This window comes from Podarcis filfolensis (genome assembly GCF_964270895.1).
Source record: "Podarcis filfolensis genome assembly, chromosome: 6".
In the NCBI taxonomy this organism is placed as follows: domain Eukaryota; kingdom Metazoa; phylum Chordata; class Lepidosauria; order Squamata; family Lacertidae; genus Podarcis; species Podarcis filfolensis.
In genome coordinates this window covers 95,085,559-95,098,267 of record NC_139609.1, presented here as the reverse complement: position 1 = coordinate 95,098,267, position 12,709 = coordinate 95,085,559, and the positions used below count along the sequence as shown (strand labels likewise).

At 46.9% G+C, this 12,709-nt stretch overlaps 1 long non-coding RNA gene across 1 annotated transcript; it reads right to left on the bottom strand.

Annotated features, from left to right (window-relative positions):
- Nucleotides 1-9,429: 9,429 nt before the first annotated feature.
- On the bottom strand, nt 9,430-9,881 carry LOC310765385. Its single transcript, XR_014549553.1, has 2 exons — nt 9,696-9,881; nt 9,430-9,478 (listed from the first exon to the last, which is right to left on the bottom strand). It is a non-coding gene; the product is annotated as an uncharacterized lncRNA (long non-coding RNA).
- Nucleotides 9,882-12,709: the final 2,828 nt, after the last annotated feature.

The window sequence follows — 12,709 nt, the reverse complement described above, 5'->3', positions numbered from 1 at the left end:
CCGCAGTCTTTACAACCCTGGACAGCATTGTTTTTTCCCTGACCATGCAGCTCCCAAACCACACACACAGACGATAAGTTAATACACTCTCCAATGGTAAAATGCCATCAACAGGTCCTTTGAGAGATTGGGTTTCCGGAGGATTCTCAGAAAATATAACCTCTGCTGTGCTCCCTTCATCAGGTCTTTGCTGTTTTCTCCCCAAGTTAGGTCATCTCTCAACTCCATTACCAGAAATCAAAACACGGAGACCTGTTCCACGCACTTTTCACACTAGCTTGAGAATTTTGCTTTGATTTCCCTTTGAAGAAAGGTTGTCACATTTGGAAGTTTTTTATTTTAGAGGACAGCTGAGTAAGAGGCACCGTGATCAAAGTTTGCAGAATTATATACCAGGTGAAACTCGAAAAATTAGAATATCGTGGAAAAGGTTCATTTATTTCAGTAATTCAACTTAAAAGGTGAAACTAATATATGAGATAGAATCGTGACCTGCAAAGCGAGATATGCTTCTGCTTCTCAGAGGTCCAGTATTGCTCTATTTGCAATCCTTGTTTTGCTGATTTCATTTAATATTCTAATTTTCTGAGATTGTTAATTTGGGGTTTTCATCAGCTGTACGCCGTGATCATCACAATTATAACAAATCAAGGCATATCTCGCTTTGAATGTCATGAGTCTGAACAGGGCTGCCTTCAGATGTCTTATAAATGTCAGGTTTATCTCTGACATCTGATAGGAGGGCGTTCCACAGGGCGGGTGCCACTACCAAGAAGGCCCTCTGCCTGGTTACCTGTAGCTTTGCTTCCCGCAATGAGGGAACTGCCAGAAGGCCCTCGGTGCTGGACCTCAGTGTCCGGGCAGAACAATGGGGGTGGATATGCTCCTTCAGATATACTGGCCCGAGGCTGTTTAGGGCTTTCAAGGTCATCTCATGCTCTGACCGCAGCTCCCATCCACACTTGGCTGGGAGAGGCTGTTCCACCAGATGCTGTCTTACGGGCTTTCGATATTCATTTGGCTTTAAATGGCTCTGAAATTAAGTGACAAACGAACAGCAACTTTTAATACGGATATAAAAAGGGGATATTGTTGCAAACAGGTGCCCGCAGATGTCGGATGTTCAAAGAGATGTTCAGATATGAAAGTCTCTGCCCTCCCGCAGAGCAATCCAATTTGAGAGCGAGTCCGCTTCTCCTTTCAGAGTTTCTCAGCTGAGATCCAGTTTCCAGTTGAGGAACGAAAATGGGGGGAAAGCAGGCGCAGAGCTGGGTTACGTTTTATATGTCACAGGTGTGTGTTTTGCAGCAACATCAATAGTCTGGGTAAGAATGGCCAGGAACCGCAGGCGTCCCGGGAGGGGGAAAAGAGTGGCAGCACAGCCCGCACCCCCCCCGGCACCCGGTATTTCCCTTGCACCGAGACGGCAACTCATCTGCGTGGGCTGCGAATGAGACATGTTAATCACCGCAAACATGTGCACAGACACCGCCATCCCCTCGGGGCCCCACAGACCAAGAGCAAAGGGTTAAGCCTCATACTCTCCAGTTTCATCTCCCCAATCCCCGTTCTCAACAAGCAAATATTTCAGGTTATTTCGCACGTCGGGGGAAGGATTGTCTTTCTTCTTCTTTGGCAATCCCTCGTAGCCGAGTAAGATTGTCTTCCATAAACACGGTTTTAACACTGAGTCCGTAAGTGACTGTGGAGGCCAATTCTGGATCCACACGTCCTTCCACAGTGGGGACATTGGTTTCCGGGTGGGAATTGATCACGGTGTGGATTTGCCAAGCGTGCCTTCCTCTTAGCACGTTTCTCCCTTGCGTCCTGAGTTCGAGTGTCTTCAAAGCCCAGGACACCTTTGGTAAAGGTTGTTCTCCAACTGGAGCGCTCGCAGGCCAGTGTTTCCCAGTTGTTGGTGTTTATACTACATTTTTTAAGATTTGCCTTGAGACAGTCTTTAAACCTCTTTTGTTGACCACCAGCATTACGCTTTCCGTTTTTAAGTTTGGAATAGAGTACAATAGTACCTCTGGTTGTGAACAGGATCCATTCCAGAGGCCCATTCACAACATGAAAAGCTCACAACCTGAAGCGCCGTATCTGCGCGGCACGATTTGGTGCTTGTGCGCATGCACGAAGTGTGATTTAGCATTTCTGCGCATGCGCGAGCGGTGAAACCCGGAAGTAACCCTTTCTGGTACTTCTGGGTCGCTGCGGGACGCAACCTGAAAAGACGTAACATGAAGCAAATGCAACATGAGGTATGACTGTAGTTGCTTTGGAAGGCGATAATCAGGCATCCAAACAGCATGACCCGTCCAACGAAGTTGATGTTGAAGAAGCACACAGAATATCTCAGGGATGGTCAATGGCACCTCCGAAAAGGCCCAGGGAAGGAGTCGTGGTCTCAGACCCTGGAAAGCCATTGCTGTCAGCCAGTGTAGACAGTACTGAGTCCAATGCACCAGTGGTTGACTCAGTATGAGCCAACTTCCAGTGTTCCTAATTCTCTTCATGCTTGGTGGGCCAAAGCTCGTGAAAAGAGCAGCTCGTTTGGGTGGCTTTAGAAGGATTGGGCAAATTAATGGCAGAGAGGGCTATTGGGGGCTCCTAGCCCTTCCTCCTCAGTTGGAGGCAGCAGTGCTTCTGAATCTCAGTTGCTGGAAACCACAGCCATGGCCGTCTTACCCATAGGTGCCAGGGGTGCGGGGCACCCGGGCACCGGGCTCTCAGGGGCGCCAGGCCAAGAGTCCGGGGCCCAAGATGTGGAGTCCGGGGAAGAGCCCGTCCATCAGTCGGAGCGCCGCGACAGGCTCTTCTGCTGTGGACGGCTCTGTGCTGCGAGTTCGGGGGGCGACCGAGCCAGCGAGGCGCTGAGGCAGTTGGCTGGCTCCGCCCTCCTGCGCACCTGGGACTGGGCAACCTGGGGGGGGGGGGCGTCGGGCAGATCTTTCCACTCTGGCACCACATACGGGACCGCCTCTCCTGGTATGCCCCGCGGAGGACCTTAAGGTCGACAAATAACAACACTTTGGAGGTCCTGAGCCTCAAGGAGGTTAGAATGGTTTCAACTAGGACCAGGGCCTTTTCAGCACTGGCCCCAACGTGGTGGAATGCTCTGTCACAAGAGACTCGGGCCCTGCGGGACTTGACATCTTTCCGCAGGGCCTGCAAGATGGAGCTGTTCCGCCTGGCCTGAACTAAACTTTCCTCCCACTTCTGAGCGTAACTTCTGACACTTTCCAAAACCATCGCACCTTACAAAACCTCCTCTGCTGCCACCATCCTCTTCTCCATAAGAGGAAACGAAGGGCATGGCTGCAGGACCTCGGTGAAATAACTCTCTCCCAGCACCGGGGAGTCAGAATCTCTCTCTTGTGTGGGGAATGATGCTAAACAGTTAGGAATCCCAGCTTGTATTCTAAATCATTGTCCCACAGATAAGTTGGACAGGCTTGAGAAGAATCATATCTAACTGTTGGAGATGCAATAGTGACAATGCTTCTCTAAAACCTATGTTTTTTCATTGTCCTATATAGAATGATTTTTGGCAGAAACCATCAACTGCATGGAATAACCTTACATGTACAGAGCAAAATATCGCTCTTGAATTATATACCCAGCACATGGAACCTTACAAAAGGACAATATGAGTGGACTCTCTGTGCCCTTACCAAAAAAGACTGATACCCTGATGAAATGGAAAAATAAAAATGCGGCTCCCTTCTACGATTGGACTGAAGACCTGCATAAACTCGCAACATATGAACAATTTGCATATAAACGCAGGCTTGCCACCGACAAATTCAGTGATATTTGGAATCCATTTTTACAAATACTGTAACAGGTTAAGATCTAGTGAAGTACAATAACAACTTTGTAAAGTAAAAATAAATAAAAAATGCTTGAAAGGAATCATGGTGTTCTCGCTTTTGTGACTTTTTACATGTTAAGACAAACCAGCATCGTTTACTGCAAACAACGTAATTTATGCTGCTTTTCCCAGCAATAATAGATGCTACTAGATAAAGGAGATGGTTTTGTCCCCCTCTTTCATTGACCACACACAATTCCAGCCAGAAGTTTTGCTTTGAGAGTCTTCACATTCCTAGGGACTAGAAACTTGATTTCCTTTGAATAATAAAGGTAAAGGGATCCCCAATCATTAGGTCCAGTCGCAGACGACTCTGGGGTTGCAGCGCTCATCTCGCTTTACTGGCCGAGGGAGCCGGCGTACAGCTTCTGGGTCATGTGGCCAGCATGACTAAGCCGCTTCTGGCGAACCAGAGCAGCGCACGGAAACGCCGTTTACCTTCCCGCCGGAGCAGTACCTATTTATCTACTTGCACTTTGACGTGCTTTCAAACTGCTCGGTTGGCAGGAGCAGGGACCGAGCAACGGGAGCTCACCCCGTCGTGGGGATTCGAACCGCTGACCTTCTGATCGGCAAGCCCTAGGCTCTGTGGTTTAACCTACAGCACCACCCGCGTCCCTCCTTTGAATAATATTTCTAAACAAAAGCTGAAATTGCACAGCGGTTGGATTGTGTGTGCGTGTGCAGAACACACGCAGACCTGGGGATAAGTGTTTCCTAAGCTGGAACGGGGAAGGCTCCCTTCTTTTGCAAACAACACCCTGGAAAATGACCTGCCCCTCTCTAACCCTCTCCGGCATAACGCGGCATGAAGAGTTGTAGGGCCCTGCTGGAAGAGGTCTTGCCCCCACTGCGGTGTTAATATCTGACACCGGCCATCAAAGCTTTGCGGAGGGAGACCCTAAAGGGCACAGGGAGCCTTGTAAAGGAGGCCACCGTGCTAGGGGAGCTTGCTCCCGGGCAGGGAGAGGGCCCTTTAACAAAGGTTCGAGGAGGTCAGGCTGGCAGCATCCTGGTGGCCACATGTGTCCGACGTTTAACACGGCCCAGGTCTGGAATCCATTTGCCTCGGCTGCCGGGAGAGGTAATGGTACCCCAGGGAGATGGGGAAAGCTTCTCAGCACATCCCTCCCATCTGCTCCCTGTTTATTTACTTACACTTAAGGATCACCTCCTGGATAAAAGGTCCCTGTGTGGGGGGTGCAAAGTGTGCAAGGGGGGGTCATTGTCCTATGTTGACACTGCGGAGACCCCCTCTCCAGGTTTTCAAGCTACTGTTTGCATATCTGATCCCACCGGCTGCCCAGCTTTTGGCAGCGAGAAGCCGGATTTGGAGGGCGCAAGGCTGTCAGATGGGCAAGTTGCGCCCAGAGATGCGCCCATATGGCACAAGAACATAAGGGGAGTCCAGAAGTCGAATCGGTAATGATTCACTGGGCAAAAGACTTTGGGTATAATATATGTACATCCTTTGGCACGGGAGAGGTGATGGAAATACGATTTAAAATTGACAGCTTGTTGTACATTGAAAGAAAATCGTATGAAAATGACGCGGCGTTGGTATTTAACTCCCTGCAAATTAGCAAAAATGTATAAGGCAGAGTCAAATCTGTGTTGGAAATGTAAGGAAAAAGAGGGTACCTTTTATCACGTGTGGTGGACGTGTAAAGTAACGAAAGCACTTTGGGAAATGATATACAGTGGTACCTTGGTTTAAGAAGAGTCTAGTTTAAGAACGATTCGGTTTACAAACTCCACAAAACTGGAAATAGTGTCCTGGTTTGAGATAAAATGATAAAAATTATCCATAAGAGAAATGAACAAGAATAAGAAAAATTAACAACAATAATTTTAATGAATAGACTAGAAACCAGGCAGAGGGCCTTCTTGGTAGTGGCCCCCGCCCTGTGGAACACCCTCCCGTCAGATGTCAAGGGAATAAACAACTACCTAACTTTTAGAAAACATCTGAAGGCAGCCCTGTTTAGGGACGTTTTTAAGAATGGATGTTTTTTATCATGTTTTTAATATTCTGTTGGGAGCCAGATGGGCGGGGTATAAATAATAAATTATTATTATTATTATTATTATTATTATTATTATTATTATTAAAACATATTGAAAATCTTATTAACTTTCTCAATAAAAATGGCTGCAGTGAAGGTGTTGGCCTGCTATCAATAGGCAGGGAGTTCCAAAGTGTACAGCAAAATGAATTTAAGATTGGGGGGAATGAGAAACAAGAGAATTGAAATTGACGGATGGAGTCATCGCTACATATTCCCACAAGTTTTCTACGGGATTGGGGCAGCTCCCGTGTTTAAAGATGCAGAAATGTGGCCCCATCACATCTTCCAAAGAGGTTCGTGGGGAGAGGTTCTGCCCTGTATTTTCCTGCAAAGCGACACTCGGTCCCCCACGATCTCTGCTGGCCTCTTCCCCTTCAGATGGCACCCACATGCTCTGCAGCAGCTGCACCTGAGTACACAGCAGTAGCTTATCCGTCAGCCGGCTGTCATGAACCTCGTGCCCCTTCCTTGCTTAGCCAAGCCTCAGCCCAGTAGGAAGTCGGTGCTTGAGAGACACCTTAGCAAACAAGCATGGAGAGAGAAGGAGGGGGGAGACTGCGGCTTGAAATGGAGAGATCAACCTTACTGTATGCTTGTGAAACATGGACCACTTACAAACGCCATCTCCAACTCCTCGAAAGATTCCATCAACGGTGTCTCCGAAAATTTTTACGCATCGCTTGGGAAGACAGGTGAACTAATGCCAGTGTACTGGAAGAAGCGAAGATCACCAGTGTCGAAGCAATGATTCTTCAACATCAACTTTGTTGGACTGGTCATGTTGTGCGGATGCCTGATGATCGTCTTCCAAAGCAACTACAGTGGTACCTCGGGTTACAGACGCTTCAGGTTACAGACTCCGCTAACCCAGAAATAGTACCTCGGGTTAAGAACTTTGCTTCAGGATGAGAACAGAAATCGTGCGGCGGCAGCGGGAGGCCCCATTAGCTAAAGTGGTGCTTCAGGTTAAGAAAAGTTTCAGGCTGAGAACGGACCTCTGGAACAAATTAAGTACATAACCAGAGGTACCACTGTACTCTATTCCGAACTTAAAAATGGAAAGCGCAATGCTGGTGGTCAACAAAAGAGGTTTAAAGACTCTACCAAGGCAAATGTAAAAAACTGCAGTACAGTGGTACCTCGGGTTACAGGCGCTTCAGGTTACAGACACTTCAGGTTACAGACTCCGCTAACCCAGAAGTAGTACCTCGGGTTAAGAACTTTGCTTCAGGATGAGAACAGAAATTGCGTGGCGGCGGCAGCGGGAGGCCCCATTCGCTAAAGTGGTACCTCAGGTTAAGAACGGACCTCCAGAACAAATTAAGTTCTTAACCTGAGGTACCACCGTATAAACACCAACAATTGGGAAACACTGGCCTGTGAGTGCTCCAATTGGAGAACAGCCTTTACCAAAGATGTCATGGGCTTTGAAGACACTCGAACTCAGGACACAAGGGAGAAACGTGCTAAGAGGAAGGCACACTTGGCAAATCCACACCGTGATCAACTCCCGCCCGGAAACCAATGTCCCCACTGTGGAAGGACATGTGGATCCAGAATTGGCCTCCACAGTCACTTACGGACTCATTTTTAAAGCTGTGTTTATGGAAGACAATCTTACTCGGCTACAAGTGATCGCCAAAGAAAAGAAGAAGATTTAGATGGAGCAGGGCAGGGGTGGGGGACTTAATGCTCGAATCACATGGAGCTTCAGAGTCTCGGCCTGTAGAGCATGAGACTCTCAGTCTCAGGGATCGTGGGTTCGAGCCCCACATTGGGCAAAAGTTTCCTGCATTGAGCGGGTTGGACTAGATGACCCGCATGGTCCCTTCTAACCCTACAGTTGTATGAAGCCATGATCCATTCCCATGTTGCTAGACTGCCCAAGAAGCTCAGCAGTCAGGAAGAAGGAATTAAGTTTCTAGTCCACCGGCTTACAATATGACAAGATTTACATAATTACCAATGTAATAAAAGTCATAAGCAATAAATAAAACACATCAAAAAGTACACAACCAAATGGAAAACAATTTCCACATAAATCATAAAATCTAAAACTAAGAATACAGCATTAATATCAATTACAATTTAAAATGACATAGATAAATAAAAGCAATTTAAAAAACAAAAACGGAGCCCTCTCTGCCCAGATGGAAGGAGGCAGGCAAAATGTGCTGGAAAATGTGGGGTGCTGAACGTTTTGCTCCCTGTTTCCCCCTGGGTTACCCCAGCCAGAACCCCCATCTCTCTTGCACACACACAAACAAACACGCCAGCAGGTCTTTAGCTCTGCTTTTTTGGGAATGGTTCTAAGCGCAGAGAAAAGAGGATGGCTGCTCACTCTCCCATTAAGTCCTGTGGAGAGGGAAGCAGAGGGGGGACGTCCTTAACCCCCGACCAGCTCCAGGCCAGCCTGACTTGCCTGGCTGAATGCAAACGCCTGCGAAATGGTCCTCTCCCTGCTGTTCGTCCTGAGATGTCCACTTTGCAAACCGCAGGGCGGACAGCGCTTTCCAGTGGAGCCTGGCTGAACGTTTGTGCAAGGGCAATGGGCCTTGAATGCACCATGTGCGGATATAAACAGGGGAAGGACTAATCACTGAGCACCAGCCTCCCTCCTCCCCCGTAATCCCAAGGTCTAAAATTATCTACTTATCTGCACCACTTGTTCACCAAGTGTACAAAGTTGCCCCCCCCATCATGCCCCACAAATCTTCCAACTGTGATTTAAATGGCATGAAACAAAGGGAGACCTTGCAGACAGGCCAGAGTCTCCATAGATGTGGGATTTCAGGTACTGCAAATACAGAGGGGTGAATATGTCTATTTCAGCTTCCCTTTTTCTAACCTTAAATTCGGTTCCCTGCATTTCCAAATCAGTCGGCAATGTTTTTTAAAAGAAAATTATTCCTCACAAAAGTCCACCTGCCTTTTAGCGCCGGTTTCTCTGCTTGGACATAATTTGTGTGCAGTTTTGCAATGAGCACAATTTTCTCACGAAGCCAATTCCCCTGAAATAATGCATTTGCATGTTATATATGCATCTTTCTATGGACACTTTATACTCCCTTTATGCATTTTTTGTTGTCATAATGGACATTGTGGAGTCCTGTGTCCAGTCCTGTGTCCAGTCCTGTGCCACAGTTTAAAAGGGATATTCTGGATAGCTCCGTTGGTTAGAGTGTGGTGATGATATCACCAAGGTTTCAGGTTTGATCCCCATTTGGGATAGCTGCACATTCGCTGCACTGCAGAGGGTTGGACTAGATGATCCTCAGTTTCCCTCCCAACTCTCCTGTTCTGTGATTACTCAGCTGGAGAACTACCGTATATTTTGCTCCATAAGATGCACTTTTTTCTTCCTAAAAAGTAAGGGGAAATGTCTGTGTGTCTTATGGAGCGAATGCGTGGTCCCTGGAGCCAAATTGCCTAGGGGTGAAAAGCAGAGCATGCTCTTTTTTTTGAAAGAGGGAAGTGGCTGTTGAAACAAAGCTGCTGATCGTTTGCTGATCGGGGAGAGAGATAAGGGATGCTAGAGATATAGGAGGCCGCCTGGGAGGAGGGAGGTAAAGACAGGGAACTTGCAAAGGGGGGAAACAGGAAGACTAAAGCAATAAGGAGATAAATTAGAAGAAAAGGAGGAGCAAAAAAACTGCTCCAGCTAAGGAAAAGACACTAAGGCAAACAAGAGGGAAGGGGGTGTTGAAAGGAAGCAGCTGAACGGTGGGATCGGGAGAGAGATAAGGGACCTAGAAATAAAGGAGGCTGCCTGGGAGGGGGGAGGTAAAAGCCCATGGATCCTCAGGATTTTTGCATTGGGTTACCCCAAATTCACCATCAGATCACATAGCATGTCCATGGCTACAGCCTGCACCAAAAAACACATGCATCCACTGTTTCATGGAGCCGCAATGGCGCAAAAATGTGGTTACAAAGCACGGATCCACACGGATCCACATGGATCCTCAGGATTTTTGCATTGGGCTACCCCAAACTCACCATCAAATCACACGTCTGTGGCCACAGCATGAACCACAAAAATCATACATCCGCTGTTTCGTTCAGAATATTTTTTCTCTTGTTTTCCTCCTCTAAAAATTAGGTGCGTCTTGTGGTCAGGTATTGCAAAATTCAGAGAAGGGCAAATTTCAAAGGATGGCTCTTGCAGCTGGAAACTGTGAATTCAGCAGGTTTGCTTCTAAGTGCAAATTCCACCCAATTTCTCTATCACCCCCAAAGTGTAAACAGGCCTTTCAAATTCTGTAAGAAGCCTGCCTTCTCTTTCGGATCAGCAGCAATGAGCTGTGTAGAAATACATTTCCTCAGGAGGTAGATGGGTCAGTCCCCCCCTTCTTTGTGCATGTGTTTTTTCCAGCTTTGGGGTGGGGAGGGATAAATCCTTTCCTTGCAAGGGAGGCGGGGCCTCCAAATCCACTCGGGGTTCACCGGATCCATTCCAGCCTGAGCAGACTAGTGACCCACCGGCTGGGGTTTACCTCTGCCTCCGAGAGGTCAAAGGATCTCCTTCGGCTTCCCCACAGAGGGAGGTTTTGCTTCCTGAGACATTGAATTATGGCCAGAGAGAGTTCCTTTCCTGTCTGCTCCCCTTTACCGGAGATATTTACTCCTCTCTCTCATTCTCGCTTTCTCACCTCCGGGCTCTCCGCCTCTGTTTCCCCAAGACTCCCTCGCTGGAGTGCCTTGGCCGAAGGCAGCCAGCCAACGAAAGCTCCTTGCCATTTCCTTCCTCCCAGGCCAGCAATTTGGGACATGGGGCACCGTGACCCGGGAGAGGCTGGTGCCAGGAAATTTGGGGCTCTCTCAGATATGGGCAGCATTTCATGCAGCTTCAGTGGCAGCAAGAGAAAAATTGCAAAATTTATTAATTAAGGAATAGAGTGGCGATGTGCTGTGGGTTAAACCATAGAGCCTAGGACTTGGCGGTTCGAATCCCATAGAGCCTAGGACTTGGCGGTTCGAATCCCCGCAATGGGGTGAGCTCCCGTCGCTCAGTCCCTGCTCCTGCCAACCTAGCAGTTCGAAAGCAGATCAAAGTGCAAGTAGATAAATAGGTATTGCTCTGGCAGAAGGGTAAACGGCGTTTCCGTGTGCTGCTCTGGTTCGCCAGAAGCGGCTTAGTCATGCTGGCCACATGACCCAGGAAAACTGTCTGCGGACAAACGTCGGCCAATAAAGCGAGATGAGCGCCGCAACCCCAGAGTCGTCCACAACTGGACCTAATGGTCAGGGGTCCCTTTACCTTACCTGCATGCATCTGCACATACACCACTGCAAGATGAAAAACTGTCAAGACCAATTGCAACTCTTCTCTAATCCCCAATTTGCAAAGCCTCATTCCCAAAAAGCACACTCTTATTTCATCATGTGGCTAGATAGCAACTTGGCTCGTTTTTTTCTCTCTTTTTTGGGAAATGTCACACTTTGCATGTGTTCACAGGGCCCAAGGGCAGTGAATGTTGCCGACATTCCTTCTGCACTTTTAGCAGGGTGCTTAAAAAAAAAAAATCTTAACCAAGGGCAAATTGCTTTATTATCATAATTTTTAATGCTTCCTGTCATCACTTTAAAAATATCCATATGAAGTTGCACCATATAGTTAACAGGAAATTAAAAGTTAAACAGTTTGGTCTGACACATTATTCTAGTTGTTCACGTTTGCTTGAGTGGTGCAGAAATATTAGCCAGAGTCTGCTCTGGATATGCTAAGGATCCTTGAGGCATTTCAGCAAGTTTTTTGTGCTGTGTGTTGATGTCTTCCAGAACCTGCTGCCAGCGTCGCAGTTTACCCAAGTGCTTCTGAATTAGTGCTTCTTTCCTCTGCAATTCACTTCTCAGTTCTGAAACATCCTCTTTAATTACCTGCTCTGGTTTCTGCGCACATAACTGCAGCCTCTCTTTTTTTGTAAGAAAAAGCATCCCATTTCCCGTGCAACATCTAAATATTTCTGGATACACCAGGTCAATGCTACTTCTAATTTCTTCCTGGTCTGGACCGGACCCTGGCAGGTGGCATTTAAAGTTTTTTCCTCCCGTGGTGGAAATGTAATGATTAGACGAACTCTTGACTTGCTGGAAGGTGAGATGAAGGATTAGGGCCCAGGCTTCATCAAACCTGGCCCTCCAGATGTTTTGAGACTACAATTCCCATTATCCCTGACCACTGGTCCTGCTAGCTAGGGATCATGGGAGTTGTAGGCCAAAAACATCTGGAGTGTGAGCTGCATTTCTTTGTAGGAAGAGTTGGTTAGATCAGGCATGGTCCCCTTTTACATGTAATTGGAGCAATCAGGGGCTGCTCCAATCAAAAATTCTATACAGAATGGAAATGCATAGGGGAATACATGAAGAAATATGGTGTTTAAAGCAGAACTCTTAATAGGCAATTGTTAAGCATGTAAGGACAAAAGAAGTAATTATAATTTAACAGTTTTCAAGTTACTCTATTTTGTCAAAGGAACATATATTATGATGGGAAGATCTCACACAGGTGAAGAGAAGCAGTGGGGAGAAGGGGAGGGTTAGGTTGAATTTGGGGGAAAAATAATATATGGGACAGCAAAGGATATAATAGATTCTTATAGAATAGCAATATATTGTAACCAGAATAGAAGTTTAAAAGGGGAAGTAAATGTACTTTTAGAATTTTCATTATTGTAATAGTTATTATTATTTCTTATCGGTAGAAGGCAGTGTTAATTTAGACTTCTTTGTTTTGCTGTCTGTATATAAAAAAATTTAAGTC